Source organism: Arvicanthis niloticus, chromosome 9, assembly GCF_011762505.2.
Source record: "Arvicanthis niloticus isolate mArvNil1 chromosome 9, mArvNil1.pat.X, whole genome shotgun sequence".
Taxonomy (NCBI): Eukaryota; Metazoa; Chordata; class Mammalia; order Rodentia; family Muridae; genus Arvicanthis; species Arvicanthis niloticus.
Window position 1 is genome coordinate 68,635,021 of NC_047666.1, and position 17,881 is coordinate 68,652,901.

The following is a 17,881-nucleotide window of genomic DNA, read 5'->3' on the forward strand; positions in this document are numbered from 1 at the left end:
TGAGCCTTGCCTAATATTTGACTGTGGGAACAGTACATATGTTTCAATCAGCTGCTCAATAAAGACACTCAGGAGACAGTTATGCTAGGGCCCAGTCTGCCTGCACAATAGAGTATCATTAATCGTGTCAGTGTTTGACTCTTTCCCAAGGACTGGGTATCATTTTGGGGCAGTCATTGGTTGCTCATTCCCACCATCTCTGCTCTATCTTTATTCAAGTGCACCTTGTAGGTTGGGAAAATGTTGGGTCAAATGTGTTGTGAATTGGTTGGTGTTCATGTCCCTCCACTGGATGTCCCACTTGGCTGCAGGAGGTAGCCAATTCAGTCTCTATATCCACAGCTGCTAGGAGTCTCAATGAGGGTCAACTCCATAAACACCCAAGAGCTTCCCCCATCCCATGTCTCAGGCTATTTCAAGGGATACTCCCAACTGATTTCCTTTCTCTCTTTCAGCCCTTTCTTGTTCCCACTCACTATGGGCGATCTCCATTCCCATGCTCATTCCTCTCCCATCTAGTAGGCATGTGGGTTTACTTCTATGTCTTTGATTTGCTTCCATTGATCAGCATGTCTGTTTCTACACTAATACTATGTATTTTTATCACTATTGCTCTGTAGGGCAGCTTAAAGTCAGGAATGCTGTTACCTCCAGAAGTTCTTTTATTGTACAGGATTATTTTATATATTCTGTACTTTATAGATATTTTGAGTTTCCATATGAAGTTGTGAATTTTTTTTGAGATCTGTAAAAGAAAAATTGTGTTGGGAGTTTGGTGGAAATTTCATTGAATCTGTATATTGCTTTTGGTAAGATAGCCAGTCTCACTGTTAATCCTACCTATTTATGGATGGCACACATTACATATTTTAAAAGTTAAAATCTTTCAAGCATACTTCTAATAATTTAAAATTGCAAGGTTTGCTTTTTAGAAATTGAAAGTACTTGATTATGGCTTCTGTTTAATAAAATGTATGTTTCAAAACTTGTTTTTGAAGGAAGGAAATGTATGACCTAGAAAAAATTATTTCTAAGTAAAACCCAAATTCAGTTATGTCAATCCATGTTCTATGGTAGTGTCTGAATTCTGAAACTCACTCATAAACTTCTGGATCCAAATGTCCTGTGCACTCACACTTTTCTGCCTAGCAAGTACCAAGCCAGCCAGTACTACACAGTAATATCCTGTCTCCAAAAACACAATAAACAAATGGGGAAAACTAAGTACATTTAAGCTGCATGAGTAGTCCAGAAAAAGTTGTTCCACTTGGAACATAGATAAGTACTACTCAGGAGTCTTCTCCAAAGCCTGATGTTATTTATTACTGGGAAAGGGTCTACAAAAGATTTCTTCAGGGCTCATAATTCCTATGTAAGGTCCTGAGCCTCCCTATTCTCCCTCCACAAGGAAATCTAGTGTGAAAGATGTCATGAGAGTTTTCTGTGGGTGATCACAGCTTCTCTGGTTCAAGTGATGGCAATAACCAAGTCCAAACCAGAACTAACAGATACACATATGTCTTCCAGGATGGAGCTTAGATGCACACCTGTAATTTTAGCACTCAGAAAGTTATTGAAGGAAAATCAGCAAGTCAAAGTCATCCTCTTTTGCAGACTGAGTTCAATACTAGGTTTGGCTATGGAATCCTGACCCCCACAACTGCAAAAACAAACAAATCAAATGTGAGCTCCATACTCTAAAAGAATATACACTGTTTTTCTTTAATCCTTTTCATTTGAACACCCCTAAAAAAACTAACACATAGTTAGAAAAATAGCAAAAATATAACAATTTAATAAGAGGTATAGTGGGCAAATTTGTCCAAATTAACAGAAAGAAATATCTAAATTGCACTAAGTCTATTAAATAAAATCCTTATCACTAAGTACGTGCCCTCAAAGCCATCTTTAGGCCACATCATTTCTTGATTACCAATCTTTAAGAAAATAAAATGTAAATTCTTTCAAAATCACTTTCAAACATACTAGAATGATTTCTAAAGATTCCAAATAAACATTAAAGACCAATATTTTTTCCATGTCATAAACACAAAAGAGTTGGGTAGGATGACACATACTATTAGTCAAAGCACTTGGGAGTCAGAAGCAGGCAGACTTCATTAAGTTTGATGTCAATCTTGTTAACATAGTGAATTCCAGGCCAACCAAGGCTATAGAGGAAGATCTTGCCTCAAACAATCAAAGAAACAAAGAAGAAACAAACAAATAAGCAAATACGTGGAAAAATAAATAAATAATTTAAAAAAACAGGTCTGACAAGAGTTCATGTCTAGCCTAGGCTACATAGTGAGTTCCAGACCAGGTAAAGAAACGTAAAACTGTCTCACAAAACCATTTAAAATGATTTAATTAGCCATTTAAGAAGGGGAAAGAGAGAAAATACAGGCCAATATGATTCAAATATAAATACAGACATCCTTAAAATATATTGCTCAAAGGCTTCAGACAGATGTAAAAAATGTTACAACACACTTGTAGCAATTGCATGAAGATGGCATGAAGATGCCACTCACGAAGTTACAGAATCTTTGATTGTTTGATTAGAGTGTACACAATATTGACCATATAGAGTCTCATTTTTAGATGGGAGCAGCTCATGAGGCTAGAAAATAAGTCCTGAAAAGGAGGCTACTGTCCCTCTGTGGCTTCTGGAGGAAAGGAAGTCACTGTCTTCAGTGTTGTGGCCTCTCATGAGTTACTCTGACTCCAGCAGATAGTCCACACAGTACACCAAGTGACCAAGATTACATCAAGTGACCAAGATTAAATCTAGTGGATCAAAAAAGGAAAACAAAACCAAAAATGAGATAAAATGAGGACTTCCCTGGCATAGGGTTGATGGCATACGCAAGCATCAGAGGCAGGGGGAATACGTGTGATCATAATGTATTAAATTCACACAGGAAACTGTCAAAGACTAAATTATTTTTGTATACACACATCTTACAAGCAGAAAAATCTATATAAAATGGATGTTAAATATAACAAGAACAAATGTGATATCTCCATATGTAGACGTTCATTTACTATTCAAAATACAGTGATTGCATTTGTTTGTGGATATAGACATAAATATTGAAAAGGTAGGTTGATGCAGTTAAAATGAATCTAAACAATAGTATCCAGTTTTTCTGTTGTTATAAGAAAATACCTAATGTTGGATAATATGAGAAGAGAGGAGTTCTATAAGCTTACATTCTCAGAGGATGAAGGTATATAAGTCTTAGCAGCCCCATCTGCTCATCAATTTGGAAGTTGACACTATGGTAAAAATACATGGAAATATATGTAAAAGTGCCCCGGTCCATGAGGATTTGAAGAGACACTAGGGAAGGGGGGCAAAAGAATAAAGGGACAAGAGACACAAAGAATGAGAGCTAGTCTGGAGTTCTGATCAAGTTCTGAAACTTTAATTTCAGGGGCAGGTTATAAAGACACAGCAAAATGGGAAGTTTGGGCTTGGGTCATTGGTTAGGGCTATCCCACTATTGAATCATCATCATGTGAGACCATCCCACTGTCATATCCTTATTGCTCTAGATCATCCCACTGTCATATCCTTATTGTCCTAAACCATCCCACTGTCATAACTTGCTCCCAAGGAATGCCAAACGTTCTTTAAGTTCCTGGGACCTGAGACCCGCAAACATTCTTTCTTAAGCTTGTATTGACTAGGTGACCCAGAACAGCAGGTAATTCCCTGGTTTTGGCTTGTGGCATAAAGGGAAGAAATAAAATGGCAGAGACAGAAGCCCAGAAGTGCAGAAATATCCTCTATTGTTTTCATAACAGCCCACTCTCAGGAGAACTCAATCACTCCTAAAGGGCAGCAAGAATTCCTCTAAAGATTAGAATTTACAAAGATCAGATGATTGAGGATGATGCTGTATCTCCAGTAAATTTAACCAGAGTGGCACTGTGCACCTGAGAAGCAAGACTTCAACTCGGGAATTTCTGATAAGCAAACCACATCCAACAATGACAGTGGGAAGAGAGAATCCCACACATTCACACTAGCTCATGCAGAAAAATTATAAAATTTAATTCCTGTTCTGAAGAAGACTCTGAGTGAGGGAGGGACTTTTTGCCCATCATCAGAAGAATCTGTAAATAGAGCTGCAATTGGCAACTCCACTCATGGAGAGAAACTAAAGGCTTTCTCTAAAATACTGGATACAAGGCAAGAAAGCCATGTGTCCTTCACTCCTTTAGCATTAGACTTGACACCATGCCCATGACAATGAAGCAAGAATAAGAAACAAAGGAGGAGGAAAAACAAAATTTTCTACTCAGATGATGTGATTGTGAGAACAGAGAAGAAGCATCCTAAAGAATCTGCTAAAGAAAACAAGAATATGGAAAATAATGAAAAAATTTAGCAAGGTAGAAAAATAAAAGCCTGGTTGGGGAAAAGAATTTTAATTTCAGACTTATAAATTAAGAGACAATTTCTCAAATTAAATAAAAAATATCAGAAAAATTATCAATATGTGTGAAACATATCTCAAAATACTTGAGAAATGAAGACTTTACCATGCGGTAAATGAAAACTCTAACACTTTGTGAGGATATTGATACTCCCACACTATGGATTCAGTGAAACCACATGAGGCATTCCTGAAAAAATATTGAAGGAGTCAGAAGGAGTGAGGTAACCAGCACACTGTCAATCACTCAATGTGGAGGATTAGTGCATTTCACTGTATGGGTACTAGAGGTGTAAACTGGGAACCATGACATTTTCATGTGGACACCTCCACTGAGACAGAACAGAGAATTTCCACATTAGCCCCTACACTGTAATTGTGACGTTAAATTCCACTCACATTGGAAATATTTATTTGAGGGAGACTGAAGAGATACCTAAGCAATTAAGGATATATAAACTGCATTTTCCATTCAATTTTATTGTGAACCAAATGTGTCTTCATTTGTTCATCTGTCGATGGACATGTAGTCTACTTCTTCCTGGCAGTTATTATAAACTGAGTAGCAATGAACCTGTCTGAGCAAGTGCCTGTGCTGTAGAATGGAGAGTCTTTGGGTAGAGTGGTACAGATGGATATTGAGATAGATTGATTCCCATCTTCCTGAGGAACTGTGAAGATGATTGCCATAGTGGCTGTACAAATTTGCACTTCCATCAAGAGTGGACAATTGTTTCATTTTCCCCACATCCTTACCACTATGAGCTGTCATATGTTTTTTTAATCTTTGGCATGCTGAATGCTATGGGTTAAAAAGCTCTAAGCTGTTTGGTTTGCATTTCCTGCTTTCATTGTTGTATTGAGGTTTTGTTTTTTTTGTTTTTTTGAGAAACAACTTAAAGTTTGTTGGGTTGAATGAGAAGAGGATATGGAAGGAGATAGGGGAGTGGAAGAATATGCTCAATATATTTAAAATTAAAATACTTAAAACAATAAAAAAATAAAATGGCATTAAAAACAAAATTGTTCAGTTTCCACTTGTATGTGGGCTTTCCATTGTTTTTGTTATTAAAGACCAGAATTAGTCCATGGTGATCAGATAGGATGCGTGTGATTATTTCAATCTTCTTGTATCTATTGAGGCCTGTTTTATGACCAATTATATTGTCTGTTTTGGAGAAGGTACCACGAGGTGCTGAAAAGAAGCTATATTCTTTTGTTTTAGGATGAAATGTTCTATAAATATCTGTTAACCCATTTGGCTCATAAATTCTGTCAGTTTCCCTGTGTCTTTGTTTAGTTTCTGTTTCCATGACCTGTCCATTGCTGAAAGTGGGGTGTGGAAGTCTCCCAGTATTATTGTGTGAGGTGCAATGTGTTCTTTGAGCTTTAGTAAAGTGTTTTTTTGGTTGTTTTTTTTTTTTTTTTTTTTTTTTTATTAATGTGGGTGCCCTTGCATTTGAAATCATAGATATTCAGAATTAAGAGTTCATCTTGGTAGATTTTTTTAACAAGTATGAACTGTTCTTCCATATCTTTTTTGATAACTTTGGTTGAAAGTTGATTTTATTTGATAATAGAATGGCTACTATAGCTTGTTTCTTGGGAATATTTGTTTAGTAAATTGTTTTACAGGCTTTTACTCTGAGGTAGTGTCTGTCTTTGTCACTGAGGTGTGTTTCCTGTATGCAGCAAAATGCTAGGTCCAGTCTGTTAGTTTATGTCTTTTTACTGGGAAATGAGTCCATTGATGTTAAGAGATATTAAGGAAAAATGATTGATGCTTCCTGTTATTTTTGTTACTAGAGGAGACCTAATACCAATTCTCTTTAAACTATTCTACAAAGTAGAAACAAAAGGAACAGTACTCAATTCATTTTATGAAGCCACAATTGTGCTTATACCTAAACCATATAAAGCCCTCCCCCCCCCAAAAAAATAACTTTAGACAAATCTCCCTTATGAATATCAATGCATGTTCACGGATTGCCAGGATTAACATAGTAAAAATGGCCATCTTGCCAAAAGCAATCTACAGATTCAATGCAATCCCCATCAAAATTCCAACTCAATTCTTCTTAGAGATAGGAAGAGCAATTTGCAAATTCATTTGGAATAACAAAAAACCCAAGATAGGGAAAACTATTCTCAATAATAAAAGAACTTCTGGGGGAATCACCATCCCTGACCTCAAGCTGTAGTACAGAGCAATAGTTATAAAAGCTGTGTTGCGTTGGTACAGAGACAGGCAGGTAAATTAATGTATTAAAATTCAAGACCCAGAAATGAACCCACACACCTATGGTCACTTGATCTTTGACAAAAAAGTCAAAACAATACAGTGAAAAAAAGACAGCATTTTCAGCAAATGGTGCTGGTTCAACTGGCATTCAGCACGAAGAACAATGCAAATTGATCCATTCTTATCTTCTTGTACAAAACTCATGTCAAAAAGGATCACAAACTTTCACATTTAAAAAAAGATACAATGAATCTAATAGAAGAGAAAGTGGGAAGAGCCTCAAATACTTAGGCACAGGGGAAAACTTCCTGAACAGATGGGACCTCATAAAATTCAAAAGCCTCTGTAAGGCAAAGGACACTTTGTTTTTTTTTTTAATTGTATATTTTATTTATTTACATTTCAGAAGTCATCCCCTTTCCCCATTTCCCCTCCCTAGAACCCTCCTATCCTATCCCCCCTCCTCATTTTTGCTTTTATACAATTTTAATTACATGTAAGTATTAAGGTCAGTTCTAGTTTGAGAGACTAGCAATATAATAGATGCAAATAGTCAAGAAACAAACAAGACAATAAACACAAATAGTCAAAGAACACACAAGGCAATAAACAAAATTGCTAGAACAAAGAAGTAATTTCAGACATGAATCTAAATTTTAGGCTAGAACAAGGAAGTAGGCTTCAGACATGAAAATGACTTTGGGCTAGGACAAGGAAGTTGGCTCAAATATTTTGGTCATCCTGATAAGCCCAAAGGACACTTTCCATAGAACAAAATGTCAACCCTCAGATTGGGAAAACAAATTTATCAACCCTACATCTGATAGAAGGCTAATATTCAAAATACAGAAAGAACTCAAGAAGTTAGATTCTAGAGAACCATATAACCCTAATTTTACAATGTTGCATGGAGCTAATCAAAGACTTCTCAACTGAGGAATATCAAATGGCTGAGAAGCACTTAAAGAAATGTTCAACATTCTTAGTCATCAGGGAATTTCAAATCAAAATGACTCTGAGATTTCACCTCACACCAGTCAGAATGGCTAAGAGAAAAACTCATGCCACAGCAGATTCTGGCAAGTATGTGGAGAAAGAGTAACATTTCTCCATTGCTGGTAGAACTGCAAGATGGTAAAACTACTTTGAAAATCAATCTTTCAGTTCCTTGAAAAAGTGGAAATAATTCTACCTAAAGATCCAGCTATACCACTACTGGGCATATACCCAAATATGCTCCAAAATATAACAAGGACACATGCTCCAGTATGTTCATTGCAGCATTATTTATAATAGCCAGAAGCTGGAAACAACCCAGATGTTCCTCAAAGGAAGAATGGATACAGAAATTGTGGTACATTTACACAATGGAGTACTATTCAGCCATTAAAAACAATAACTTCATGAAATTGGCAGGCAAATGGATGGAACTAGAAAATATAATCCTGAGTGAGGTAACCCAATCACAAAAGAACACACATAGTATTTACTCACTGATAAGTGAGGTTTTAGCCCAAAAACTCAGAATACACATGATACGTCCCACAAACTATATGCTGCTTAAAAAGAAGGAAGAACAAAGAGTAGATGCTTCAATCCTACATAGAATGAGGAAGAAAATAATCACAGGATTTAGAGGGAAAGAGGTGGGGAGAGAGGGAGGGAAGAAAGGAGGGAAAAATTGGGGGCAGGAACAGGTATTAGAAAGAACAGGAGAGAAATACTGAGGATCGGGAAATTGAATAGAGACACGTACCAGAGGGAGATAGGGAACTGGTATAGCCACTAGAAAGTCCCAGATTCCAGGGAAGTGAGAGGCTCAGAAATGTTCCTGTCCAAAGGAAAGACGGGGACAAAAAAATAGAGCAGAGACTAAAGGAAATGCCATCCAGATTGTACTCCACCTAGGGATCCATCCCATGGATTGTTTCTGAAGTTTCTGAAGAGACAGGAGAGAAGTCCAGAGGGCTAGAAGAATGAATAGAAATGTGTAGCAGGGTGGGGGGATCCATCCCATCAGCAGATACCAAACCCTGACACTACTGCTGATGCCAAAAAGTGCTGGCTGACAGGAGCCTGATAAGGCTGTCCTCTGAGAGGCTTTGCCAGCACCTGACTAAGGCAGATGTAGACATTCACCTTGTCAACCACTGTACTGAGCCAGAAGACCCCAGTGGAAGAGTTAGCTGAAGTTCTGAAGGAGCTGAAGATGATTGCAACCCCATAGATAGAACAACAATATAAACTAACAGGACCCTTCAGAGCTCTCAGGTGCTAAACCACCAACCAAAGAGTATACACGGGTGAGTCTGTGGCTCCCACTACATATGTAGCAGAGGAATATCTTATCTGGCATCAGTGGGAGTGGAGGAGATTGGTCCTTTGGCGTCTTGATACCTCAGAGAAGAGGAATGCTGGAAGGGTGAGTTGGCAGTGGGTAGGTGGATGGGAGGGGGTGCATCCTCTTAGAGGCAAAGGGGAGGAGAGGGTGTGAAGATTTCATGGAGGGAGACCACGAAGTGAGGTAACATTTGAAATGTAAACAAATAAAATAATTAATAAAAACAATAGAGTTTCTCTGTGTTGTCCTGTGTGTTGGAACTTGCTCTGTAGACCAGGCTGACCTCAAACTCAGAGCTCTACCAGTCTCTGCCACTGATTCCTGAGATTAAAGATGTGAACCACCACTATACTCAGCTCTATTCTGATCATTTAGTTACATTTTTTTCATAGAATATATTTTGTTCAGATTTTCCAACCCCATATCCTCCAAATTCTCCCCAACTTTCATGCCTACACAGGATAACTTATTGCTTTCTTATTGGATTTGCAGCATTTACCACATGAGGGATATCATGTTTCAAATTCTAATCAAATCAAAGGCCCATATTTGGAGAAACCATGAGCCCTATGGCAGAATCTTCTATAATCCCTCTGTTGCATGGTCATGTGGCAAAATTTATTTTTATTAATTTTTTATGTTTATTACCTAGACCTGGCTGTCTTCATTAAGTTCTCATTGCTGTAAAGAGATACAATGATCTAGGCACCTCTTACAGGGATAACATTTAATTGGGACTGGCTTATAGATTCAGATATTCAGGCCATGTTCAAGGCAGGCGCATCGCAGCATCCAGGCAGGTATGGGGCTGGAGAAGGAGCCAAAAGTTCTACATCTTGAACCAAATGCAGACAGGAGAATATTGGCTTCCATATGGCTAGGGGAACGGTTTCAAAACCCACTCCCACAGTGACACACTTCTTCCAACCAAAGAACACCTTCTCCAACAAGGCCACACCTCCTAACTGTGCCACTACCTGGGCCAAGTATACTCAAACCACCATAGAGGGATACACTCAATCTTGGTAAAGAAGCTTCTTCTTGCAGTGGGCAGTAGTCAGTACTGAGCAGCAGTCCCAGTGGAAAAAAACTATATGTTAGGCCCTATGGGGCCATTGTCATAAACCTCTTCCCCAAACACAACCACCAAGATTCAGAGAATAGCACAAAAGAGGAAGTAGAAAGAATGTACGAGCCAGCTGTTGCAGAAATACTATGTGAAATGCTGATATGTGGACATGACATAGCTTATCAGACTCATGAATTCACAGAAGCTGTGGTTACCTATATGCAACTACACAAGATCAAAACAGATAAATTCCTGCATAGATGGGGAGGTCCCTCTGCCCTTAATGAATCACTAATGTTAGGTGAAAGGTGCTCCAAAAAAGAGACTCATTCTTTTTTTAGGGTGTGGCCACTGGTAGTTTTCCTTGCACAAGTAGGTGCTCTACAACCATACATGAATAAAGATCATTAATTAATTAATTAACTAATTAAGAAAACATGGTTTAGAGAACATGTTAGGACACATGCAGGAGAAGTTTGAGGGGGCAAAGAGGTGATGGATGTAATCATATTTCATTCTGTATATGCATGAGATTTTCAAGACAGAGATATTATTAGTACAGAAAAATCAATGATGTTTCCTGCCATGTCAGAAATGAAGATAAGTTTAGAGTTTATACACTATAATACCTTGAAATGGAAAGTAGATATAGATATGTACATTATATGAACTTATTCTTAGGTATCTAAGTAGTAAACATGTTCTACTGTGCTGTGTCTCTCTGCTGGGGCTGCCTGGAGTGTTGCCACCACTCAGCTCAGGGAAGGGAGAACAGTCTTTCTTTTCCTGCTTTAATTGATAAATTTTAATTTTGTTATTATTATTATTTAATCTTTACACTCCAGTTGTTATCTCCCTCCATCTGCCCTCTGACTCTTCCTTATCTTATACATCCTTCCCCATCTCCAAGGGGATGTCCCCACCCCACTAGGCCTCTCCACTCTCTGAGGCCTTAAGTCTCTCAAGGGTTATGTGCATCTTCTCTCACTGAGGCCAGACCAGGCAGTCTTCTGCTGTATATGTTTCAGGAGCCTCATATCAGCTGGTGTATCAGAAAAATGGCAGTTCATAGTCTGTTTTTCTTTGTCAGACCAGAAAAGGAAAGAAAGAGCTCTGGGACAAATGTTCTGGTTTCTGGTCTTCACTTCTCTTCAGAACGTCGCCTGCCAGGCAGGTAAGAGAATAAGGCAGTGCCTAGGAGAGACAGAACTAGTCTGATTCTGAGTGAGCACCAAAGTAGAGAAGGGCTGGAGAAGGCCTTTTTCTTCAGAGATTTAGGCTATTCTCAGTAAGATAAAGACCTTCCCTGAGGATATTCTTAATGAAGAGATTATGCTTGTTTGTTCATACTGATTTATTTGATGGTGGATGTGAATGCTTATACTTTATTTGTGGTGAACCAGGAATTAACTAGTTTTTGTGGGAATGCAAAGGAAGTGAAGTTCACAGACCAAATAACAGGGGGTTATCTCCATGCATCATTACCATGAAGAACTAAACCCATCTGGGCCTGGGCTTTTATTAGTTGAGAGACATTTAATGCCTGCTTTTATTTCTTAAAGGCTTATAGTGCTATTTAAATAGTTTACCTGATCTTCATTTGACTCTGGTAAGTGCTATCTGTCTAGAAAAATAGTCCATTTTTAAAGATTTTTTTCAGTTTTGTGTAATATATGCTTCTGAAGTAAGACCTAATGATTCTTGGAACTTCTTTAATATTTCTTATTATATCTCTCTTTTCAGATCTGATTTTGTTTATTTAGATTGTGTCTCTCTGTCTTTTGGTTGGGTTGGCTAAGGGTATGTCTATCTTGTTGATTTCCTCTAAGAACCAACTCTTGCTTTAGTTGATTTGGGGGGGTTTTGTTGTTGTTGTTGTTGTTGTTTGTAACTCATTGATTTGAGCTCTGATGAAGCTGATACTTAAGGCCCTAAGGAAGAGGAATGCCTGAGGGAGGTGGAAACCCTCTTGGAGGCAAGGGGGAGGAGAAATAGGATGAAGAAATGTGGTAGGGAAAATGGGGCAATGACTAAAATATAAATAAATAAAATAATTTTTAAAAATCACTATACAACGAAAATATAATAGACTTATTTAAGTTTGAAGCTTATATTGATTTAGGCCAGGGTATTTAAAACAAGATTTATTGACCAAAATGTACAGAATATGAACTTAGTCAAAAGTGTATCAATAAAAAAATTGTAATTTTTTCTAAACTCATAAAAGAAATCTTGGGCCAGTAACATGGCTCACCAAACCTGAAAATCTGAGGTCAACTTCATACCCCACAAAGTAGGGGAGATATAAGTCCCTAGTTGCCCTTTAGATACACTCCTGCTGTGAAGTGGACATGCACATGTGTGTACATGACACAAAAATAAGTGAAATAAAAATGAAAAATAAAAATGGTCTTTTGATCAAACCATATCTCATATACCCTACTCTTTTAACATTACCAAGTTAATTTAATTTTCACTATTTCTATGGAGTAATTTTTTATTGAAGTTGGTTTTCTCTGATATGCTGCAAAAAAGAGACAGTTGAAAGGAAGAAATAAGTTATGTGGCACACAGGACAAAATCTCATTTGCCACCATTTTAAGGAGATAGGTGAGGATTGTAATATAGTCATAGAAGATCGCGACTGACCTTCCCTGCCTCTCTGAGGTCAGTGGCCTCTCTGGGATGTCTCAGGATATGGTTTCCACAAGGGTGCAGACGCAATGGGTGTCTGCTCCAGCCACCGGGATCTGGAGAAGGACTGAAGGGTTAGTACAACTATTTAGTTGCACAGTTCTTATATTATTTCTAAGTTGGAGATAAACTCAGTGGTTAATTACTCTGCCACTTGTCATCCAATTACTCATCTCAAGAAGTGTCAGTCTTGGGTTCCAAAGACCAAGCCCTAAGCACCTGCTTCTGGGGCTTTAGTTTGCACTATATGGAGACACATATCTGTCAGTCACACTTTATGCTGAAACAAATGGTTAAGCTTCATCAGGGAAAGACATGTTTCTCTGAAGCACTCTGTTGCAGCCTTCTGAGGAATGGAGGAGATTGTAAATGCTCAACAGACTTTTTAGTAACAAATCTCTTATTAACTGATGATGAATTCTGACATTAAATGGGAAGCAGGAACGAGTCAACTAGTAAACTCTTACTGCACAGTTTTTGCTTACATTACAGAAACACCACATACAACCCATGAGGACTTTCCTTTTTGAACATTTTCCTGGGCTCATATTGTGTTATCTATGGGTTAGAGAGAGAATCTAAGGATAAAGAAGCATGTCAGAGTCTATGTTACCAGTTCATCCTCATCATCTATCTTCAGAAGAAATAAGCTGCAGGCCTCGCAGATCTAAATACATCCACTCCACTGTTGGGTCCCCGATTGGTTGGTATTGTAGCTCTCCCCATGGGGCTACAAACCCTTTCAGCTCCTTAAGTATCCTCTATAACTCCTCCATTGGGACCCCCATGATCAGTTCAATGGTTAGCTGTGAGTATTCACCTCTGTATGTGCCAGACCTCTAAGGAGACAGCTATAATCAGGCTTCTGTCAGTATTTACTTCCTGACACCCACATCAGCATCTACCTTTGGTGACTGCACATGGGATGAATACCCAGGTGGAATAGTCTCCAGATGGTCCCTCCTTCAGTTTCTATCCCACACTCTGTCTCCATATTTGCTCCCATGAGTATTTTGTTACTCCCTCTAAGAAAGACCAAAGCACCCACACTTTGGTTTTCCTTTTTCATGAGCTTCAGGTGGTCTGCGATTTGTGTCTTGGGTATTGCAAGTTTTGGGCTAATATACAATTATCAATGAGTGCATACCATGTGTGCTCTTTTGTGATTGGGTTACCTCACTCAGTATGAAATTTTTTAGTTCCATCCATTTGCATAAAAATTTCTCTAATTCATTGTTTTTAATAGCTGAGTAATACTCTATTGTATAAATGTACCACATTTTCTGTATCCATTCCTCTGTTGAAGGACATCTGGGTTCTTTTCAGCTTCGGGCTATTATAAATAAAGTTGCTATGAGTATAGTGGAACATATGTCCTTGTTATATGGTGAAGCATCGTCTGGGTGTATGCCCAGGAGTGGCATAGCTGGGCCCTCAGATATTTCTGTGTCCAATTTTCTGACGATGTGCCAAACTAATTTCTAGAGTGGTTGTATCAGCTTGCAATCCCACCAACAGTGGAGGAGTCTTCTTTTTTCTCCACATCCCTACCAGCATCTGCTATCACCTGAGTTTTGATCTTAGCCATTCTGACTGGTGTCAGGTGGAATCTCAGGGTTGCTTTGATTTGCATTTCCCTGATGACAAAGGATGTTAAACATTTCTTTGGGGGCTTCTCTACAATTTGAGTTTCCTCAATTGAGAATTCTTTGTTTAGCTCTGTAACCCATTTTTAGTAGGGTTATTTGGTTGTCTGGAATCTACTTTCTTCAGTTCTTTGTATATATTGAATATTAGCCCTCTATCAGATGTAGGATTGGTAAAGATCTTTTCCTAATCTGTTGGTTGCTGTTTTGTCCTATTGACAGTGTCCTTTGCCTTACAGAAAGAAGCTTTGCAATTTTATGAGGTCCCATTTGTCAATTCTTGATCTTAGCTCATTAGCCATTGATGTTCTGTTTAGGAACTTTTCCCCTGTGCCCAAGAATTTGAGGTTCTTTCCCACCTTTTCTCCGATTAGTTTCAGTATATCTGGTTTTATGTGAAGGTCCTTTATCCACTTGGACTTGATCTTTGTATAAGGAGATAATAATGGATTGATTTGCATTCTTCCACATGCTGACCTTCCATTGAACCAGCTCCATTTGTTGAAATGCTGTCCTTTTTCACTGGATGGTTTTAGCACCTTTGTCAAAAATCAAGTGACCATAGTTGTGTGGATTCATTTCTGGGTCTTCAATTCTATTGCATTCATCTTCCTGCCTGTCTCTGTACCAATACCACACAGTTTTTATCACTATTGCTCTGTAGTACAGCTTGAAATCAGGGATGGTGATTACCCCAGAAGTTCTTTTATTGTTGAGAATAATTCTAACTATCCTGGGTTTTTTTGTTATTCCAAATGAATTTGAGAATTTCTCTTTCTAACTCTGTGAAGAATTGTGTTGGGATTTTCATGGGGACTGCATTGAATCTGTATATTGTTTTCAGCAAGCTGGTCATTTTTCTATATTAACCTTGCCAATCCATGAGCATGGGAGATCTTTCCATCTTCTGAGATTTTCTTCGATTTCTTTCTTCAGAGACTTGAAGTTCTTGTCATACAGATCTTTCACTTGCTTGGTTAGATTCACACAAGTTATTATATATTATTTGTGACTATTGTGAAGGGTGTCATTTCCCTAATTTCTTTCTCAGCCTGTTTATCCTTTGAGTAGAGGAAGACTACTGATTTATTTGAGTTGATTTTATATTCAGCCACTTTGCTGAAGTTGTTTATCAGGTTTAGGAGTTCTCTGGTGGAAGTTTTGGGGTCACTTAAGTATACTATCATATCATCTGCAAATAGTGTTATTTTGACTTCTTCCTTTACTACTTGTATCCCTTTGATTTCTTTTTGTTGTCTAATTGCTCTAGATGGGACTTCGAGTACTATACTGAATAGGTAGGGAGAGAGTGGGCAGCCTTGTCTAGTCCCTGATCTTAGTGGGATTGCTTCAAGTTTCTCTCCATTTAGTTTAATGTTGGCTACTGGCTTGCTGTATATTGCTTTTACTATGTTTAGGTATGGGCCTTGAATTCCTGATCTTTCCAAGACTTTTACCATGAAGGGATGTTGAATTTTGTCAAATGCTTTCTCAGCATCTAGTGAGATAATCATGTGGTTTTTTCGTTGAGTTTGTTTATATAGTGGATTACATTGATGGACTTTTGAATATTGAACCATCCCTGCATTCCGGGGATAAAGTCTACTTGATCTTGTTGGATGATTGTTTTGATGTGTTCTTGGATTCGGTTTGCAAGAATTTTATTTAGTATGTTTGCATTGATATTCATAAGTGAGATTGGTCTGAAGACCTCTTTCTTTGTTGTGTCTTTGTGTGGCTTAGGTATGAGCATAATTGTGGCTTCATAGAACGATTTGGGTAGTGTTACTTCTGTTTCTATTTCATGGAATAGTTTGCAGAGAATTGGTATTAGGTCTTTTTAGAAGGTCTGACAGAACTCTGCACTAAAACCATCTGATCCTGGACTTTTTTTGTGGGGAGCTTTTTAATAACTGCTATTTCTTTAGGAGTTATAAGACTGTTTCAATGGTTTATCTGCTCCTAATTTAGCCTTGGTACCTGGTATCTGTCTAGAAAATTGTCCATTTCATCCAGATTTTCCAGTTTTCTTGAGTATACACTTTTGTAGTAGGATCTGATGATTTTTTGATTTCTTCAGTTTCTGTTGTTATGTCTCCCTTTTCAATTCTGATTTAATTAATCTGGATACTGTCTCTGCATCCTCTGGTTAGTCTGGCTAAGGTTTTATCTATCTTTTAGATTTTTCTCAGAGAACTAGCTCCTGGTTTTGTTAATACTTTGTATACTTCTTTTTGTTTCTGTTTGGTTGATTTCAGCCCTCAGTTTGATTATTTCTTGGCTTCTACTTCTCTTGGGTGTATTTGCTTCATTTTGTTCTAGAGCTTTCAAGTGCGCTGTCAAGTTGTTAGTGTATGTTCTCTCCAGTTTCTTTTTGTAGGCACTTAAAGCTCTGAGTTTTTCTCTTAGCACTGCTTTGTGTCCCACAAGTCTTGGTAGGATGTGTCTTCATTTACCTTAAATCTAAAGAGTCTTCCATTTCTTTCTTTATTTCTTCCCTGACCAAGTTATCATTGAGTAGAGCATTCTTCAGCTTTTATGTGTATGTGGACTTTCCATTGATTTTATTGTTATTAAAGAACTGCCTTAGTTCTTGGTTATCTCATAGGATGCATGGGATTATTTCAATTTTCTTGTATTTGTTGAGGCATGTTTTGTGAGCATTTATATGTTTGATTTTAGAGAAGGTACCATGAAGTTAATTGATATTGTTGTTCTTTGTATGGGGTTCCAAATCTCTTCAGCTCCTTGAATCCTTCCCCTAAGTCCTCCATTGGGGTCTCAGTGCTCTGTCTGAAGGTTGGCTGGAAGCATCCAAATTTGAATTGGTCTTGCTCTAACAGAGCCTCTCAGGGGACAGCCATACCAGGTTCCTATCAGCAAGTGCTTCTTGGCATCAGCAATGGTGTCTGGGTTTGGTGTCTACATATGAAAGAAATATCTAAATCGAATTAGGTTTATTTTAAAAAATTTTATTTCTAGTCAACTGCATGCCTACCTGCAAAGATGTTGTCAGGCCCAGATCATCTTATCTTTTCTTTTCTTCTTCTTCTTTTTTTTTTTTTTTTCATCATTTTTAAAATTTTTTTTATTTTTTTTAGATATTTTATTTACACTTCAGATGCCATCCCCTTTCCCCATTCCCCCCTTAGAAAACCCCTATCCTATGCCCCCTTTTCCTTTTTGCATTTATACATTTTTTTAAAATAATGTTAATCATAAGCGTTATAAGTTTGGAATTGTTCAATCAGAGGTGTAACCCACTGACCGACCTAGATATAACAACTTTCTTTGACTGGTGGAGATACATGAATATCTGCCTCCCTGTCTCCCCCCTCTTTCTCTCTTTCATCACCTAGCTTCTCCTATCCTTCTTCTCCTCCTCTTCTTACTCCTTTTCTTCCTCTCAGTACTCCTCCTACCTTAGCTCCTCCTACACAT